Source organism: Orycteropus afer, unplaced genomic scaffold (assembly GCF_000298275.1).
Source record: "Orycteropus afer afer isolate SDZICR_OR568_19922 unplaced genomic scaffold, OryAfe1.0 scaffold00045, whole genome shotgun sequence".
Taxonomy (NCBI): Eukaryota; Metazoa; Chordata; class Mammalia; order Tubulidentata; family Orycteropodidae; genus Orycteropus; species Orycteropus afer.
In genome coordinates this window covers 7,167,660-7,189,057 of record NW_006921632.1, presented here as the reverse complement: position 1 = coordinate 7,189,057, position 21,398 = coordinate 7,167,660, and positions in this window count along the sequence as shown.

Genomic DNA, 21,398 nt, shown 5'->3' with positions numbered 1-21,398 from the left:
AGTCTTCAAAGGTGGGTGAGAGGCTTTTTGGAGCCATGCAGATTTCTGATAAAAGGCTCTGAGGTATGGGACATTTACTACAGGCATTAGGGCTCAGCATGGGACGTGTCAATCTACCTGGAGGCATTAGGGCTCAGAATGGGATGTGTCAATCTCCATACTAAAGGCTTCTGGTTAAAAGATCTTTCAGGCTCTACAGTAGTGCAGTGCCTAAGGCACTTGACTGCTAACCAGAAGGCTGGCAGTTCAAACCCACCAGCCACTCCTCCTCGGAAGGAAGGTTGGGCTATCTACTTCCATAGTGATTTTGCCTCCGAAACCCAATGAGGGGTCGCTATGAGTCGTATCTGACTCAATGGCACATAGCAACAACAACAACAACAATAGATTATCTTATAATGATACCAGGAGTACTCTGCTGCCTTACATAGTCAACTATATGAGACCAAATTGTCAACATTTGCTTAAAACAAAGATGAGAAGCTAAGGAGGGGGAGGGAAGCTAGATTATGGAAATAGAAAAAAAGTGGAAATAATGAGAATGTTGACACATTGTGAAAAATGTAAGGAGTGTCATGGAACAAGTTGTATAAAAATTGTTGAATGGGAACCTAACTTGCTATGTCAGCTTTCGCCTAAAACACAATGTTGTTGTTTATATGCCATTGGGTCGGACCCAACTCATAGTGACCCTTCCTTGGGTTTCAAGGCAGTATCACTATGGAAGTAGATTGCCCCACCTTCCTTCCGAGGAGTGGCTGGTGGGTTTGAACAGCCAGCCTTCTGTTCTGGTTAGCAGTCAAGTGCCTTAGGCATTATACTACCAGAGCTCCTAAAACACAATAGAATATTAAAAAACAAACAAACAAACAAAAAAAACCAAAACACTTCCCTTCCTCCCTTGCCCATATATTTGGTTAAGGCAAAAACAGAGCAATGTAGTGCTTCATGATAAACCTTCATCCAAACTGACTTGGGTCCCCAACCAGTCATGGGGTGGCAAAGGACCAGGCAGCATCTCCTTGCATGGGGTCACTATGAGTTGGGGAAGGAGAACTCCTTTGAAGCTAACAGTAACAGGGCAGTACTATAACTATGGTGTTTACAGTAAGTTGACAGAAAACTGAATAATGGAGCCAAGGTTTGCTGACTAATGAATGAATGCTGATGGAATGATTTCTCTTACTGTTCTTTGAATTAAGTGGTTACTCTTACTGTTCTTTGAATACATAAAGTGAACATTTGGTCCTTGACTCAGTGTGTACTGCTGATTTCCTGTCCCTTTTGGAGAATCAGTCTTTCCATAACAAATCATACAGTTTTTAAAACTGAACGACTTTTAAATCTTCTTTGAGAGAGTAGACATAGTACTACCACAAACTATTTTTCAAACACTGACATCTGCAGTAACTGTAAGGAGTTTTCTGTTCATATATATTTTTTTTGATTACTCATTTGCACAGTACCTATTGTTATTGTTAATATAATAGGCGTAATGCCTAAGTCATTTGACTGCTAACCAGAAGACTGGTGGTCAAACCCACCAGCCACTCTTCGGAAGAAAGGTTGGGCAATCTACTTCTGTAGAGATACTGCCTCAGAAACCCAAGGAGGGGTCGCTATGAGTCTCAATCTACTTGAAACTGAGTAAAGTAAAAACCATTTCCCCCACCCTGGTACCTGGATGGGAACAGATAAGTAAACTAAATTACCCTCAACAATTTCCCCCACCCTAGTCAAGACAGATAATTAGATAAGACCCTGGATGGGAATACATAAGTAAACTAAATTACCCCCAACTATTTCCCCACCCTAGGCAGATGAATATTCAGTTCCTTAAAGAACTGAATGGAAGGAAAACATTCTTTCCTGCAGGTGATAGACTCCCTAAAAGTGTCTTAGAAAACAACTTGTAAATTAACTCTGGAGGTGAACATGCACAATAGGGCAGAAAGGAACAAAAGTTAAATTTTTAACTGACCCAGGGAACTGACCCTCTCTCCTCTGCCCAAGCCCCTATCAGCTGATAACAGGAAGCTGGTGTGACTCATCTGCCTCCCGGCACAATAGTCACCCATTTCACACCCCAAATTCCTCAACCTTTTGTGAATATGCATAACCCCCTCTCCTGAAACCTATAAAAACTGTATTTCCATGGCATCTCGGGGAGTCAGATCTAGGTATGGGATACCCCTGTTCCTTGCATTGCCACTTTGCAATAAATACTTTTCTCTCCTCTTAATCTCGGTGTGTAAACTGTTTTGGCCTGACTGCGCACCAGGCAAGGACCCACTTTTGGTCCTATAACAGACTTGATGGCAGTGAGTTTATTGTTGTTGTTAGGTGCTGTTGAATGGGTTCCAACTCATAGAGACTCTATGTACAACAGATGAAAACACTGCCTGGTCCTGTGCTGTTCTCACAATCACTGTTGTGTTTGAGCCCATAGTTGCAGTCACTGGGTCAGTCTTTCTCATTGAGAGTCTTCCCCTTTTTCACTGACCCTCTACTTTACCAAACATGATGTCCTTCACCAGGGTCTGGTCCCTCCTGATAACATGTCCAAAATATGTAAGATGAAATCTTACTATCCTCATGTCTAAGGAGAATTCTGGCTACACTTCAAGACAGATTGGTTTGTACTTCAAGTAGTCCATGGTTTATTCAATATTCTTTGTGAACACCATAATTCTAAGACATCTATTCTTCTTTGGTCTTCCTTACTCATTATCCTGCTTTAGCACGCACACGAGGCAATTAAGAATATCATGACTTGAGTCAGTTGCACCTTAGTCTCAAAGTGACGTCTTTGCTTCTCAACATTTTAAAATTTGCAAATCTGCTGCAAAAAACATAGTACCTAGAGACATTTTTTCTTTTGGTGTGGAACAAGTAATGAATTAAGAACTTTTGTTCTATACAAACTTTTGGAAAAAGAGCTTCTACCACCAAAGCATAAACAAAAAGAAACACAAAAACAACAAACAAAATACCCTATTTATTAAAAATAAATAAATAAAATAAAACTGTTTGGCTTCATAGACCAAATTTTATTTCTTTCGCATGGTAACATTTAGTTTTGTTACACAAATAATGTTTTATAGCACAGATGGAAAATTGTGTATGCGTTGTTTGTAAAGTTGTGGGGAATGTTGGACCATCTTCACAGTGTGTGGATATGGGCCTAGTAGACACCCTCTGTTTCCCGGCAATGAGAGACGGCTGCAGTTTGTTCCTTTGATCTTGGCTTCCAGCAAAACCGTTTGAGTGTGGAAGAACTTGGGATCCCAAAGGAGATGTGAAATTCTTAAAAGCCTTGCCAGTGTCCCACCCCACTGTGAGTTTTTATAGTTTTTCAACTATTTGACACAAGGATGGAAATGGGGCCTTGTCAATCTGCAACACTAAGTGATAAAGTTCTTTTAAAAGCTGGTTGAGACTTTATACAAAGAGAGAAATCCTGAAAAGCCACACCCAACTGATGACAAACGTTACCTATCTTATAACCAAAGTTTGTTGTTGTTAGGTGCCATCAAGTTGCTTTTTGACTCATAGAGGCCCTATGTGACAGTAGAACTACACCTTAGGGTTTCCTGTTTAACTAGTGACAAATGAAGCAATTGCCAAGGCCCCAAAGTAGGCAAATGGTAACAGTCTTGTGTCCCGTTGATTTTTCCAGAATCTGGAATAGATATTCATAACATCTTTATTTCTGAAGGTGGAAGAAAATTTATCACACAATAAATCTTGTATAGGGAGATACTGCCTTTTCTGTATGTTTTATTACTCTCAGTAACATTTTGGATACATATGTTTAGAATGAAAATCCAACAAAATTATACAAGTTTATTGTTTTGTTATCTAGGTATCAGCTCAAATCCTTTCTGAAAATATTATAAATTTGAAAACCTCTCAAGATTAATTATGAAAAAGGGAAATTTGGTGAATGGTGGCAATATTTGAGTGTCAAACTAAAGAAAGATGACTCCTGCCAGTCAAAGGAATTTATAATGAATAATTTAAGTCCACCAAGTGAAATATTCTTGGCAAAAAATCACAAAATAAAAGTTACCTTCAAGTTTATCTAGATGTTTGTCATGGATGTGTGAACATTCCAAACATGACTCTGTTAAGAGCTACAACTACAAAGGAACATACATTTCTCTTGTTTTATTTCTATACCATTACCACATTATTTTTATTAGTATAGCTTTGTAGTATACAGTTTTATGAAATAATATTATTTGAAAATGCCAGTCCTCTCATTCTTTTCTTTTTAAAATCTTGTTTATTTTCCAGAGGAAATGTGTAATTGTTTTTATCAAATTCCAAAAATATCCTTATGAGTAAATTGAGTGGAATATTATTAGATATATGAATTTATCTGGAAGAATTGACAACTTTACAATTGTTCTGGTTACCTAATGCCGCTCGGATGGGAATATACCACAATGGGACAGCCTTAACAAAAAGGAGTTTATTCTCTTACTGTTTGCAGACTTTAAGTCCAAGTTCAAAGCGCCAGGCTCTAGGGGCTGGGTGAAAGCCCCTTAGCCTTGGGCTTCAGCTCTGCCTCCTGCTCCCGGCGCACTGGAGCTAGAGGCTTTTCTTTACTCAGACAGCTACTGGCTTCTGAGACTGACAAGCCCAAGGTTTACAAGTAAAAAGGCACAGTCTGGATATTACCAAAACACATGGCAGGCCATTAATTTAAGTCCATTGTAAGTCCCAAGGTTGGCAGAGCATGGCAGGCTGCTGAAAAACAACATGGCTACATGCAGGGTTCAAGGTGCCATAAGCTAGAGACCATTCCCAAGGCTTCTCCTTATATATAGGAAGCAGACCACATTCCAAAGGCAGCTACTCAGCTGCTTGTGGTAGATTCCACCATGGAGTTGATTGCCAGGAATTAAACACAAATCCTACAGTACCAACTTCATTGCAAAAATCATTGAGAAGATGGAAGAAACAAGCAACAGAGCGGCAGTGAGAGTTCAAGTTTGGAGAGTCATTACTGGTGAATGAAGGAGAAAAGGGAGCTGGAGAAGATGAAGTCACCAAAACGAACACGCTGTGGGCCCAAAGCAATATGGCATGAGTTGGAGAATGACTTGAAAGAGTGCATTATTTCTTAAAGGAAACAAAATCAAGCTGTATTTTGGTTACTTGGTACCACTCTCACAGGAATATACCACAAGTGGGATTGCTTTAACAAACAGGAGTTTATTCTCTTAAAGTTTTGGACACTAGAAAGTCCGAGTTCAGAGTGCTGGGCTTTAGGACCTGGGTGAAAGCCCCTCTACCTTGGACTTCAGCTCTGCCTCTTGTTCCTGGCCCACTGAAGCTAGAGGCATCTCTTCACTGAGGCAGCTGCTGGCTGCTGGGGATGACGAACCCAAGGTCAACAAGTGAAAAGTCACAGTCCTGATAGTACCAAACCATATGGCAGGCCATTGATTCAAGTCCATTAAAAGTCCCAAGATTGGCAGAGCATGGCAGGCTGCTGCATGAAGGCTCAGCTACATGCAGGATCCAAGCATGCCAAAAAGCTACAGACCATTCTCAAAGTTTCTCCCTATTTATGGGAAGCAGACCACATCCCTAAAGCTTCTACTTAGCTGCTCATGGAAGATTCCACCATTGAGTTGATTGCCAGTCTCATCATGGAGAATAACTACCACCAGCTACCCAGCCACTCAAAACCAGGCCCAGACAATTTGAAGTATAACCTTAACTACCACAAGCTGTCTCTAATATCACAAGTCAAATCAAAGCAAAGCTTCTGGCAAATGAAAGAGGAATCCCAGATTTCAAAGTGAGTTTCACCTGGCTTTCCAAATTCATGCAAAAGAATGGGCTTTCTGTCGGAATGAGAATCACTATAGGCCAACAGCTTGCAGGTGACTGGGAAGTTCCAGGTGACTGGGAACTTCCAGATGATGGTAGATTTCCATGAATTCATCATCAAAGAAACCTCTGAATTCAGTGTCTTAGCAATGGATGTAATTAATGTGGATGAGGGTCCAATGTCTTGTGACATTCTGGCCATCAGGACTACAGCTGCTTCAGGTAGGAAATCTATAGTCATTATAACCACTGGGCATGAGAGGCCTTGCTTCACTGTAGTCCCTGGTTACATAGCAAGTAGGGTGAAATTAAAGCCTACAGTGATTTTCAAGAAAGTTACCATGCCTTGTGAAAAACTGCCCACCAGAGCCATTGGTCATTGTAATAAGAAGGAATGGATGGACTATGATGTTATGAATGTATGGGTACCTAAATGTTATAGGACTGGGCAAGGGGGATTCTTTTCAAAGAAGTTTTTCATAATTTTTGATGCCATGCTGTTCACAAAGAAAAAAACATTCAAAACTGTATTAACTGAACTACCCATATAGCTGTTACACCTGGTGGCCTTAACTGCAAGGTACCGCCACTAGATAAAATGATCAACCACCCATTCAAAAACTTTTTTTGTGAGAAGAGAGCAGGATGAATGAACGCAATCTGAGATTCATTACTTCACCATCAGGATGACTGAAGTGAGTGACTTTTACGTAAGTCTGCAAATGGGTCTTCTGCTTGGGGGAAAATAACCCCAGAAGCCTTCAGTCTATAAGTCTCAGGAAGGCTGTAACTGTGTGCCAGCAGAATACACATGAGGAAGGTGAAGTCACCAAAGGCAATGATGATGATGATGACAGTGGTTCAGAAGTCACAAAAGAGTGTCTGTAGGCAGCTCCGAGATATTTCAGTGATGTTACTGATGAGGGATTGGACTTTGAAGGGTTCTAGGAATTGGATGATGATGATGATAATGAATAAATAAGCTAAAATGTCCTGTTTTAAGATGAAAATAAAATTTATTCTGGTGACTTTTATTTATTGATTTCAAAGACATTGTCAAAAATTATGTTTCAGTTTAAGATTTACAAAAGCAATAAATAAAAACAACATCTTCTTCTTGTAGTTTTCGGCCTAAAAGAATTTCTTACTTATCTAATTTCTAGCTATTTGTGCATTTCTGGCTCTTTGCTTTCAATATGGTGTCTTGCTTCCTTCAAGAGCCCATTAAGTTCATCACGGGTGGCACGTGGTTTAGGAAAATACCTCCCTTAAATGAAATTTCCATGAGGTCAGTAACGGTAGCATTAAATCTGTTAGACAGAAAAAAATTGAAATTTAAGTCAGCAACATATAAAAAAATGTTGGTATAGAGTGTTTATGAAAATAACACAGGCATTGCACAGTTTGCAAAAAGGGACAATATGTCCATTATTTGTGTAAAAATATGGTATATTAACAGTAATTACAAATATAAGATAAATTATAAGAAAACAATAACTAAATTGAACACATGTGATCAGCCAGGTCAAGAAATATATCATCAGCGTCTCAAGAACCTTCCCTCCAACATACAAACACCTTTCCAAACAAGGGTAAACCTTCTCCCCAAAGATAACTATTATTTTGATTTCTAACACCATAGATCATTTTGCCTGCTTTTGAAGATTTTATAAGTGGAGACATTCCATACGTATTTGTTTTTTTCTGGAATCTTTTTCTTAACATTTTATTTGGGAGATTCAAGCTTGTTAATGCATGTAACAAGTTTGCATTTTTATTACTGTTTAGTATTCAATTATATAAATAGAATACTATTTATTCATTCTAATGTTGACAGACCATTGGTTTGTTTCCAGTTTCATGATCAGTGTTGTTGAAGGTGTAATTACTTTATTGGTCTTTTTGAGAACCAACTTTTGGATTTGTTAATATGCTGTTTATTTACTTATTTTATGCTAGCTAATGAAGATCTGCTTTTATCTTTATTAATTTATTTCTCCTTCCTAATTTCCCCTCCTAAATCTTGAGTTGAATACTTATTTGCTTTCATTGGGGAAGATGTGTTTATTTTTCTCAGATGGACTCTTTGGATGAGATGAAGTCTACATATGTCAGGAGATATAACTTGTAATATATATATTAGATTGCCTCTAAATGTTAGCATATGTGAGTTTTCATCTTTCTTTATCTTCATACCCATTTTAGTGGGGGAATTGGGAGATGTTCCACAGCTGCTATTAACCAAATCATGTATGAACCTGGAAGTCTGCTGCACTAACCTATCATCCATCTTTGCTTCCTTCCTTCTACCTTCCTTCCATCCTACTTCCTAACTTCATTCTTTTTTTCCATCCATCCACCCACTCATCCACCCACCCATCCATCCACCCATCCACCCACCTATCCATCCATCCATTCATCCATTCATCCATCCATCTATCCATCTATTTCTATTATGTATGAGATACTACATGAAGTGCTGGAAAAATTTAGAAGACCAAGATAGAAAAGGTCTTTTTAAGGAAAAGAGGTAGCCATTGAATAGTTTAAACAGGGACTGGCAGGATTAATTTGCATTTTAGAAAGGTAATGCTGCAAATAACAAATGAATTACAGTTGAGCAAATTAGAAGTTAGGACCAGTTCTTCAGAGGAATGGGTGGCTTTCAGGTGGTCACTGCTCATTATGAGCTGCTGAGATGTGGCAGCAGTGCCCAGGAGGGAAACTCTTGTGTGACATAAATGCTGCGCCATGTACTAGATTTGGATCTGCTAAGTAACCATGTCCTTAAAGGAGATAGGGCCTCCAACTCTTGTTAAGAAAAAAATTCTTATGCTAGCCTCTAATAGAATTACTAGAGATTAATATCTTTCTAACTAGAGGCAATTAACAGCTATAAAGTATTAAAGCTTCTCATAGTTGCTTTAAACTAAATCTTAGCATTAAACTATTACCTTTTTGTATAACATTTTAAATACTAATGTAAATCCATAGCTCTTTTTTAGAATCCAAATTATATTTTATAGGGAATACTTTAAAGTCTTTCAGCTAGCCTGCTAACCTGAAGCATTAAGGGCTTAACTAGATAATTTGAAACCAGTTTTTTTTTTTTTTTTTAATGGGTTTGAAGTAATAGAGTTAATTCCAATAAGCCATCCAGGAAAATTAATCTTATTAATTTAATGCTGTATCATATAACTTAATCTTTAAAAAGGAAATCTCTTGGAAATAAAGACACCATACCCCCGACAACTAATCAAAGCTGGAACATTTGGCAGTAATTTGAGAGGGAATTAGAAGTGGTCGATTTTTGAATAGACATCCTGCAGGTGATACTGGCTTAAGGAGCAACGTGGTGGTTAAATTTCTGAAGCACACAAGCCTTTTTTTTACTTTCACCCTGACTCGTGCCAAGTGAAGGGGGCAGGCTGTGTGCAGCGCAGTGTTGAGAAAATGCCAGACATGCCATAAAGAGGACTTGGTGATTCAGCAAAGCTGAATCAATCCTTAACCACAGTCTGGTATGGCAATTGCAGACCATAAACTTTTAAAAGGGACCTGTTTGAAATGAAATGATAAAAACCGAAGCCTGAGTCCTGGGTGTCTGGAGCTCCTTTTTTGTGTATAGTATTTCTGTAGAATTAATGGTAACGCCCTAAGAAGGCCACAATCATAACACAAGCAGCCCCATTATGGTTTGATGTTGAGGCTTTATTCTACCCACTCTCCAAGGCATTTAGTTAAGATGGTGTAAATGATTCTCTCGCCTTGATTTAGAAGAGAGTGGCCATCAGTAGCTAGGAAGGTGCATGGACACTTTCTTCGGAGAATGAGGAGAAAGGGAGCACAGTGGGAAGGTGGGAGGCAGAGGGAAAGGGAGAAGGGAAATGACATGCTTAACCATATCTCTCTCAAAAATTGTTTGAGGCAGAGTCTGTCAAAACGAATGAGTCATTAAACGGTATTTAGTTGAGCAAGTACAGTAACTGGAAAAAAGCAAGTGAATTATTAGTCTACATCTTATAATCAGAGCTTAAAATTCTTATCTTACTTTTCTTCACTTGTTGTTGTTGTTATATGCCGTCGAGTCAAACCCGACTCATAGTGACCCCTCCTTAGGTTTCCGAGGCAGTATCACTACGGAAGTAGGATTGCCCAACCTTCCTTCCAGAGGAGTGGCTGGTGGGTTTGAACCGCCAGCCGTCTGGTTAGCAGGCAAGTGTCTTAGCCACTATGCTACCAGAGCTCCCTCCCACTTTTCTTCACTATGTAGTCTTAATTAAGAATTATCAGAGAAGAATTATTCAAAGCTTTTCCAAAGTTTTTGAAGAAATCATTAAATCAAGACAGCAAGCCTGGCACGTCAGAATTGGAAGCTAAAGGGGAATATTGGAATTCTCAAAAGAAGTTAAAACACCTTAAAAGCAAAAAACCAAACTCACTGCCGTCCAGTCGGATATGACTCATAGCGTCCCCTCCTTGGGTTTCTGAGGTGGTATCACTACGGATACTAGATTGCCCAACCTTCCTTCCGAGGAGTGGCTGGTGGGTTTGAACCGCCAGTCTTCTGGTTAGCAGTCAAACCTTAGGCACTAAGCCACCGGAGCTCCAGCAAGGGACTTTTGTTGTTGTTGTTATGTGCCGTCGAGTCAAACCCGACTCATAGCGACCCCTCCTTGGGTTTCCGAGGCAGTATCACTACGGAAGTAGGATTGCCCAACCTTCCTTCCGAGGAGTGGCTGGTGGGTTTGAACCGCCAGCCGTCTGGTTAGCAGGCAAGTGTCTTAGCCACTATGCTACCAGAGCTCCCAAGGAACTTTTAAAATCTATTTAAAAAAAAAAAAAAAAAAAAAGCACTGAGTACCAATAGTTTCCAGTAGAGGGCAATAGAGAGTCAGCTCATAAGAGTATCAGAAGATTCAACTTAAAAAACATTTAAAAGAAAGAAATTCTAGTTCTTTTAGGGCTATATTTTAGCTCTCCTTTGTATATTTATTATACCTAATAATAATTTCTTGACTTAATGGTGTTGGTAGACATACCCATAATTTGCTACAGTACTCTAGCTCAATGAAACATATGGGAAGCAGCTATCATTCTAGAACAATAAACAATATTAAACGGAAGGATGGTACACGTAGCTTCACCTACACAACTCTGTGAACACTGCTTCGTCATTCTTCTCGGGCCTTTCATTACTTCAACACGGAGTCTACATTCATCTAAGTCACTGCATGCCTCAATTCAAAACTGTGTTTAACTCACAAAGTAAATATTTACATAAGTATGAGCAATTTCAAAACCACATAAATGCTAGTGCTTTATCCATTGCAAGTCTCTATCATGAAATTGTGCCCACAGCAGAAATTAATTACTTGGCCTGAAAAATATGCTTTGCTAAGAATGAGGTAGAAACTTATTTTATCATAGGATAATCCTTAGATTATGAGATATACTGCTCTATTTACAATACTTAACACTCTGACACGTGTAATACCTTCAACTTTTTAAGTGTGTTTAAAACACAGAATGATGTCCTACAAGGGTATTTTTGAGATTTAATAGTTGATAGGAAAATACAGATAAGGAATACTGATGGCACAGTTTTTAAAGCACTGATCTATAAACCAAAAGGTCAGCAATTCAAACCCACCAGCCATTCTATGGGAGAAAGATGAAGCAGTCTGCTTCCATAAAGATTTACAGCCTTGGAAACCCTATGGGGCAGTTTTACTCTGGTTCATTATGTGTAGTGCCTAAGGCACTTGACTGCTAACCAGAAGGCTGGTGGTTCAAACCCACCAACTACTCCTCAGAAGGAAGGTTGGGCAATCTACTTCCGTAGTGATGCTGCCTCGGAAACCCAAGAAGGGGTCGTTACGAGTCAGGTCCAACTCGATGGCAAATAACAACAACATAGTGTCACTAGGAGTTAAGAGTTGATGACAACGATTTTTTTTCTTTTGGCTGGGAAAATATAATTTTGAATAACTGGTACATGCCTGTATACCATGTCATAACTCAATGGGGGAGGGGGGTCATAGCTTGAGTTTAAACTCTGCCTGTGCCAGGGCATGCCTATCAAGTTTACAGAAGCTTGCTTCTAAGAGGGCTAATGTGCCTCCTGGGACAAATATCATTGATCTGGTAATGAATGGTGTATTATTCTGAATAAAGACTACATTTGTGGTTTAAGAGTGGTAACTAGAAACAGGCCCAAATAAATGAGCCATTACACAGACAGACTAGACTTAGAATGTATGATCAAGTCAAATTATGTTGTCTCCCTAGTGACTCAGCGTGTGCTATAATCTCATCTCGGTCTTGATGCTTCCAGATGTCTTAGAAAATGGCCATTGGATCATCTTTATTCAGGGGCCAGTTCTGACTAAGCTAGAATGGCCCAGGCACTCATCGGTCAAGCCACCTTGGCATGTGTAACCTACAAATCCTTGAAATATATAGAATTTTTACACTTCAAACGAAACACCCAGATTGAAATTACTGATTAAAATCAAATTGCCTCAACCAGTAAAAATACCGATGGTATTGAAGGAAGAAGTCCAAGCTACACTGAAGGAATTGGTGAAAAACAAGGCTCTAGGAATTGACAGAATACCCAGTGAAATATTTCAACAAATGGTTGCAGTGTTGGAGATGCTCACTGATTTGTACCAAGGAATTTGGAAGATAGCTACCTGGCCAGCTTGCTGTAAGAGATCCATATTTGTGCCCATTCCAGAGAAAAGTGATCCAACAGAATGTAGAAATTATTGAACAGTATCATTAATATCACACATATGTGAAATTTTGCTGAAGATAATTCAAAAATGGTTGCAGCAGTACATTGACAGGGCACTGCCAGAATTTCAAGTCGAATTCGGAAGAGGACATGGAACAAGGGACATCATTTCTCATGTCAGATGGATCTTGGTTGAAAGCAGAGAATGCCAGAAAGATGTTACCTGTGTTTTATTGACTGTGTAAAGGCATTCAACTATGTGGATCATAACAAATTGTGATTAATGTTGTGAAAAATCAGAATTCCCAAGCATGTGAGTGTGCTCATGATGAACCTGTACACAGACCAGGAGGCTGTCCTTCGAACCGAGCAAGGGGATACTGCATGTTTAAAATTAGGAAAGGTGTGCATCAGGGCTGTATCCTTTCACCATACTGATTCATTCTGTATGCTGAACAAACAATTTGAGAAGCTGGACTATTCCATGGCATCAAAATTGGAGGAAGACTCATCAACAACCAGCGATATGAAGATGACACAACCTTGCTTGCTGAAAGTGAAGATAACTTAAAGCCTTTACTGATGAAGATTGAAGACTACAGCCTTCAACATGGATTATACCTCAGCATAAAGAAAACAATCCTCACACCTGGACTAATAAGCAACATAATGATAAATGGAGAAAAGGTTGAACTTGTCAAGGTTTACATTTTACTTGGATCCATAATCAATGTCCATGGAAGCAGCAGTCAAGAAATCAAACTATGTAATGCATTGGGCAAATCTGTTGCAAGAAACCTCTTTAAAGTGTTTAAGAGCAAAGCTTATCACTCTGAAGACTAAGGTGCACCTAACCCAAGCCATGGTATTTTCATTAGCCTCATAAACATATCAGAGCTGGGCAATGAATAAGGAAGACTGAAGAAGAATGGATGAATTTGAATTGTGGTGTTGGCAAAGAACTTTGAATGCACGTACCATAGACTGCTAGAAGTCTATCTTGGAAGAAGTACAGCCAGAATGTTCTTTAGAAGTGAGAATAACCAGATTTCATGTCTTATACTTTGATCTAGATGTCAGAAGGGAACAGTTCCAGAAGTATATCACATTTGGTAAAATAGAGGGTCAGAGAAAAAGGGAAAGACCCTCAAAGAGATGGATCGATGCAGCGGCTGGGAGAATGGACTCAAACATGGCAAAGATCATGAGGATGGGGCAGGACCAGGCAGTGTTTCATTCTTTTATGCATTGGGTTGCTAGGAGTCAGAGCCAACTCGATGGCACCTAACAACAACATCCAGCTGTATGTTTATGGGTTATTGGTACAACTAGTTTAAGTGACAGTTTGGTGACACCAAAGAAAGTCATCATTTCAAAGTCCTGAAGAGGCTTTTTTTCCCCAGAGACCCTACCCAAAAAGAAGAAATTTTTGTTACATCAGTATGTTGTTGGGATTTGTCTTGAAGTCCAGTCCCCACAGGATGGGTACCAAAACGTCATTGGAAAAATGAGACAGAGTAAAGAGTGAGAGGGCTGTTTTTCTAAATTCTAAGACCTTGGTGCATTGGCAGCTTGGCCTGGATAGTTCTTTAGCACAATATTACCTCAGAGGAGACAGGAAAATGTGAGGGAGATTCTTTTCAAGAGAACACTCGGAAACTCTGCTATCTCATTTGTGGTAGAAGAAGGCATGTAATAAACATGGTGGTGGCTGGACGATGCACTGGTGGGAGATGAAAGAAGAGAATGGATTCGCGACTGGGAGGAGGTGAGTTGCCTTCTGGAGATGCCCAGAAACCTTGTGTGGAGGTGAGGATTTTGTAGGAGGCTGGAAGTCCTATATTTGCAGTTGAGGCCAACAGTCTAAGAAATATGAATTACAGCTGTGCTTTAATCCCATCTATATCCATAAAATGCGAACATAGGTTTCATCTAAGTGTTATAAAAAAGTAATTCTGACACGTAGGATCAATGAAGTTGAACTGAAATTGGGTGCACTTGAGTTTTCTTTTGATATCTTTGGAAGAAGCTGCTTGGATCATACTTGTTTGAACTTAGAAGTCACAATGCAGAAGAGTTTCCTCAGGGAATATTTACTAAACTGCCAATTATATTTGAAATGTGACACTACCCCTACCCTTAAGCCTCTATGGTCTGATAGCAGAGGTAACACATGTACACAAATATTTTAAAAATAGAATAGAAGTGGGAGTTAGGAAGATACAGATATCAGGTTGATTCTCATAACTAATACTTGCAATTACCCCAAAGTGATGAACTTGAGGTGAGCAATTCCCTTCAGCTAACATGAAATAAAAAAAAAAACAAACAAAAAACAGCAGCATGCAGCTGTCTTTCAATACATCTTCTAAGCTTTTCTCTGTCCTTGAATATTACACTTACCTATCACCCTGTTTGATCATCATACGACTGTGGACTAGCTGGGCTCAGTACTATCTGTAGCTAACCTTGACTCAACTTCACATGTACACAACCACTGTGTAGATCTTTCTTCATGACCTATGCCAACTAACTCATTTGGCTGCATTCAAATTCTTCTAACTGGACAAATTAAACTCATAAATAATCACTTTTATAATATATTTCAGCTGTTCTGAGGTATCATTGATTGTGAAATGTATCATTATTTATGCACCACTAAGAAAGTAACTGGCAAATTAAACTATGCCACAATGCTTTCTTATCACTTAGAATTTTAAATTGATGTTTATAAAAACAGCTCCTTAAGGATTATTTATGTAGAGAATTATATCATATATGCCTCTAGTGCATATATAAAAAGTAAAATATAAACAAAATAAATTGCTTAAGGTATTTCTGAAATTTCTTTACACACGGAGTCTGACGCTTCTTGATCCCTTTTTTTAACTCAGAGTTTTTGGTCGTTTTTCACATAATACCTCCCTGTGCATCAGGAATACTGAGATGTATCTTTACTTATTCAAAACCTTTTTATTAAAGAAAAAAGGCATATAACATAAATGTACAGCTCACTGAATACCCATTAAACACCCATTAAACCACTAGAAAATCAAGAAAAAGGGGATCATCAGGCATGACCTAGGCATGACCCTATCACAAGAGATTCATTTTTTCTTGTTTGTGATATTTACATAAATGGAATCATTCAGCATGTATCCCTTTGTGTCTCCCTTCTTTTGTTCAGCATTGTGTTATGAGATCCATCCTCATAGGTACCATGGTGTGTTCATTCTTCTAAGATTGCAGTTATTGATCCATTCTTCTACTGGACAATTGAATTGCTTCCATTTTGTTCCATTGTGAACAAGGCTGTGATGAACAGTCTTGTGCATGGCTCGTGGTACATATCTGCATACTTTTCTGTTGAGCGTTTATCTAAAGCACATATCTAAGAGTGCAAATGCTGTGTCTTTTCAACTTCAGTGCATAATGCCAACAGTTTGCCAAAGTGGTTCTATCAGTTTACATTCCCACCAGCAGTTCATGAGAACCAAGCACATTTATTAATGCTCCTGTATAGTCTGCAGGGTTTTTTCCCCTAGCTAGTCTGCAAGTTTTGATGCTGGTACTTTCCCAATCTTAACCAGAAAGTGTCAATTTAATACAAAAATCACAACTCCTATTCCTTCTTCAAGTGTATTTTATAAAATGTCAGTTTACTGTGAAAACAATCTTCTAAATATTGTTTGATTCTTAGTATTTTGACAGAGTCATAAATGCTAGTGAAAAGGAATCATAAAGTTGTGAAATATGAGAATATTGGTCAATATCCTTTTTTAATTGATAAACACATCCAGTTTGGGTTTATAAGTAGCTTATTTATAAATGCTCTTGTAATTATCTAATATTAAAATAGTGACTAGCAATGGAATACTATGCAACACTAAAGGATAATGTAGAATCTACAAAACATGGCATAATGTGTATGAACTGGGAGGACATTATGCTGAGTGAAATAAGTCAATCACAGAAGGACAAATATTTTATTAGTTCATTACTGTAAAAAGTCAAGGAAAGTTTTATACATGGAAGGAAACTTTCTTTGTTGGTTACCAGGGGTGGAAGGAGAGGGGAGGGAATACTGCAAAAAAAAAAATAATAAAATTAAGAAATAGTTACTAGGCAACGACCAGGTATATATACACACACACACACACACACAGAGAGAGAGAGAGAGAGAGATGGATTGAAATTAAAAAGGATGAAAAAAGGCTAAAAGAGGTGGCTTTTAGATAAAGAAAGTTAAATCCAAAGAGTAGAAGCTCCATGATTTTCATTCCTCTGAATTGATTAATTTTCCACTTTAGATATATTTTATACACATAGTATTTGACCTGCTGAGTCATCATCCTAAGTCATTTCATTTTTCTTGACTAAAACTGAAGCATAATATGGAGAAACCAGAGGAGTAGGAGTTTAGGGGTATCAGGCAATGGAAAGGTATTGAAATAACAAATTATGTTTATAGCTTTTATTCTCTAAGGTCACCCTTCTGCACAATGGAAAACAATTTGGTGAAGATGGCTTAACAGATGGCAACAGTGCTTATTAAAATGTCTTTATCTGGCACTGAAGGAATGAATTTGTCTTTGCCAACTGATTAGTAGCAACCAGCATTTTTTATTCCAAACGCATTGCCTTTACAGGCACTCTTCTGCCGTCTCTCTCTTTCTCATATTTTGAAGTGTTTTGGTCTTATGGGGGAGGCTGTTGAAGAGGCTTTGAAGGAAGAAGATGACTGAATCCAGAGGATGCTCCATTAATGCCTGGAAAAACCATCCAAGACAGCCATCCAAAGAGGATGTTAGAAGTTCAGAGTCATCTGTGGTTAAAGGTATCCTGAGAAGAAAAAATAATTGACTCTTAGAGGGTTTGGAAAGATTCTCACTGAAGGAGTCACATTGCTTTTCTCTGCAAGTGAGAAATAAAATTGGGAATGCAAGTCATTCAAGGAATGCCATTTCAGTTTCACTGTACCTCATTTTCCTGACGCGATCTGTGTGGTTATGCAAGTGGAAAAGGTATGTGTTTAGTTACTCATGTGAATTTAAGGTGGTGTAATGTCACATGTCCTTGAAGTTAAGGACAATATCCAACATTCTTTCCTTATCTCCTGTATCTTTTACAAATCCTGGCACATAGGAGACATTCAAGAACCAGTTCTGAATATACTTTTTTCAATTGACATTTATGGGTTGACTATTGGTACCTCTTGGCAAACAAAGAAGGTTTGGTGGCTTAGTGGTAAAGCTCTCAGCTGTTAACCAGAATGTCAGTGATTCAAATCCAGAAGCTCCTCCATGGGAGAAAGAGGAGGCGGTCTGCTTCCATAAAGATTCACAGCCTTGGGAACCCTAGGGAGCAGTTCTACTCTGTCCTATAGGGTCACTATGAGTTGGAATCACCTTGATGACATGTCATGTTGGTTTAATAAGCTGGCCCACCACCCATCTGTCAGTTTGTCTTCCTTTGGTGGCTTTCATGTTGCTATGATGCTGGAAGCTCTGCCACTTATATTTCAAACACCAGCATGGCGACTCATAATGGACACGTTTCAGTGGAGCTGACAGACTAAGACAGACTAGGCAGAAAGACTTTGCAATCTACTCCCCAACAATTAATCAATGAACAAATGCTATGGATCACAGAACATTGTCCAACACTTCAACTTGTTTACTTTGGATGTGTCATTAGAAGAAACTGATTTCTAGAGAAGGACATGAAGTTTGATAAAGTGGAGGGCTGGTGAAGGTGAGAGAAACCCTCAGAGACAGATGGCCACAATGGCCTCAGCAATGAACTTGACACCAACAATCATAGAGATGGTGCAGAGCCAGGCAATATTTCATTCTGTTACAGATGGGATCACCAAGAGTTGGAGCCAGCTTGATGGCAACCAACAATAACAATAAAGGAAATAGGGGTAGCTTCTGAGTGAGTTTTGTTGCCTGTTTTAGTTACCTAGTGCTGCTCTGACAGGAATATATACCACAAAGGGGATGGCTTTAGCAAACAGGAGTTTTTTTCTCTTATAGTTTGGAGGCTTTAAGTCTGAGTTCAAAGAGCCAGACTCTAGGGGTTGGGTCAAAGCCCCTCAACCTTGGGCTTTAGCTCTGCCTCCTGCTCTCGGCCCACTGGAGCTACAGGTTTTTTTTCACTCAGACAGCTGTTGGCTGCTAAGACTGACAAGCCCAAGGTTGCCAAGTAAAAAGGCACAGTCCCAATGTTACCAAACCACACAGCAGGCCAATAATTCAAGTACATTGAAAGTCCCAAGGTTGGCAGAGCATGGCAGGCTGCTGAACAACGACATGGCTACATGCAGGGTTCAAGCGTGCCATAAGCTAGAGACCATTCCCCAAAGCTTCTCCTTATATACAGGAAGGAGACTACATCCCTAATGCAGCTACTCAGCTACTTGTGGTAGATCCCACCATGGAGTTGATTACCAGTCTCATCTTGGGAAATACTATATCCAGCTGCCCAGCCAAGTTGACACACAAACTTAACTACCACATTGCCCTTAGAGGGAGAGATCCTTGCAATATCTTCCTGCATGGGAGAAGTGTTGCTTTTAATAGGAAAGAATGGGCTACCTCTGCAGGCTCTAAGGGTTAAGAGGATTCTACAGAGCCATAATTTTCCAGGATTGTTGTTATGTGCCGTCGAGTCGGACCCAACTGATAGCGACCCCTCCTTGGGTTTCAGAGGCAGTATCACTATGGAAGTAGATTGCCCAACCTTCCTTCTGAGGAGTGATTGATGGGTTTGAACCTCCAGGCTTCTGGCCAGCAGTCAAGCGCCTTAGACACTATGCTACCAGAGCTCCGTAGTGGTATCTACCACAAGCAGCTGAGTGGCTGCCTTAGGGATGTGGACTGCTTCCTGTATATAAGGAAAAGCCTTGGGGAATGGTTTCTAGCTTATGGCATGCTTGAACCCTGCATGTAGCCATGTCATTGTTCAGCAGTCTGCCATGCTCTGCCAACCTTGGGACTTTCAATGGACTTGAATTAATGGCCTGTCGTGTGGTTTGGTAACATCGGGACTATGCATTTTTACTTGGCAACCTTGGGCTTGTCAGTCTCAGCAGCCAGCAGCTGTCTGAATGAAGAAAAGCTTCTAACTTCAGTGGGCCGAGAGCAGGAGGCAGAGCTGAAGCCCAAGGTTGAGGGGCTTTCACCCAACCCCTAGAGTCTGGCACTTAGAACTCAGACTTAAAGGCTCCAAACTGTAATATATACCCATCTTATGTTTCAGGGTCCCAGATTTTCCCATCTGGGGCTCTAATCTTAGCATAACGGACATGACTTGCTGAGCATTCACCTGTCTTTGAAGCTCTACAGTCCTAAGTATCAGATCCTGAGTTTGATCCTCACCAGTGTTTGTGCTTCCACGGAAGGAGATAATGGCCTCTTTGTAAGCTACCAAAGAACCTCTCTGGCTTTCATATTTATTTATTTTAACCTCCCTGAGATTCTCATTATTCTTTTGTGGGGCTTCAAAGCACCTACCTTAGTATAACCAGCAATTTCACTGTGCATAGGTGGGTCATTTTCTATATATTTTCAAATGCTTGAATCAATATACTGGCAAGGACATGTTCCTCAAGTCACCATCAGTAAAATTTTTAGCAACTGATTCATCATCTTTTGCCAGAGACAATATGAGCATCACATACTATGTGGAATGGGGCACTGTTTGCCAGGTAGGTGTTTGAGTGATCCAGTTCCCAAACCCCACCATACCACTTACTGTCTCAGACTATTTTGGGCACCAACTAACCTAATTTAGAGTTTCTCAAAAGCAGACTGAGAAGAAGATTTAGTGGTAGTCATTTTTTAGAGGGATGATCCCAAGAAGGTTGACAAAGGAATGAAGGAATGAAATAGGGAAGGACAGGAGGAAAGCATTAATGAGCGGATTGTTGTGGACTGAGGCTCAGTCCTGGTGAGGACTCTCTCAGAGACTCTGTAGAAGACATCTCAGAATTATCCTACTGAGGAAGAGGGAGCTGGGGTATTTATCCACAAATTTCTATCTCTTACTGGTTGAGGATTGTTCCTGGGGGTATAAACTCCCCCATGTTTCTGGCCTACACTACCTGCAAGCTTAGAAGAGCCTCAGTCGGCAGCACAGGGGCTTGAAGAGGAAGCCATGACTGTATGGAAATTGTCCACCAAAGCCACAGATGCCTTCCAGGAACAAGGGCACAGAGGGGGCCACTGCCAGTGTCTGCCACAGACACAAAGCTCCAGTTTGTCTTATTTTAAAGCACTCACTCTTGTATCACTGTTTGAGTCATTGTCATTATTCTTTCATTCATCTAATAAATATTTATATCTCATACGTACAATTAAACCAAGACACTAGCTAAACATTTTGACCTTCTTTTGACTTTTTAAAACCATTTAATAGGGCAAAGTGACATTTTTTCTCTTGTTCTTCTAAGTCCTGTGAATTTCTTTACAATCAGTATCTAGTTACAAATGACCTTGAAATCTGGATACTTCAAGTTCATGTAACATTTTTATTGCTACTTGCTTAGCTTTGTCTCCTTTCTGCATTAGTTATAAAAGAATGGAAACTTGATCAATAAGTTAGTCTCCAGTTAACAAAGAAAATGTCAATCAATTTAGCTTCAGGCAGAGTCTTTTGTAAACCCAATTCTTTAAAACTTCTGGACTAAAAAAAAAAGATAAATGTAACCTGTCTTAAAACATTTATCTTATTTGATATTGTTTTGTACTGGAGATATGAGATCTTAGGGATATAAAACACTTCATAAATAAGTTGAATCAATCAA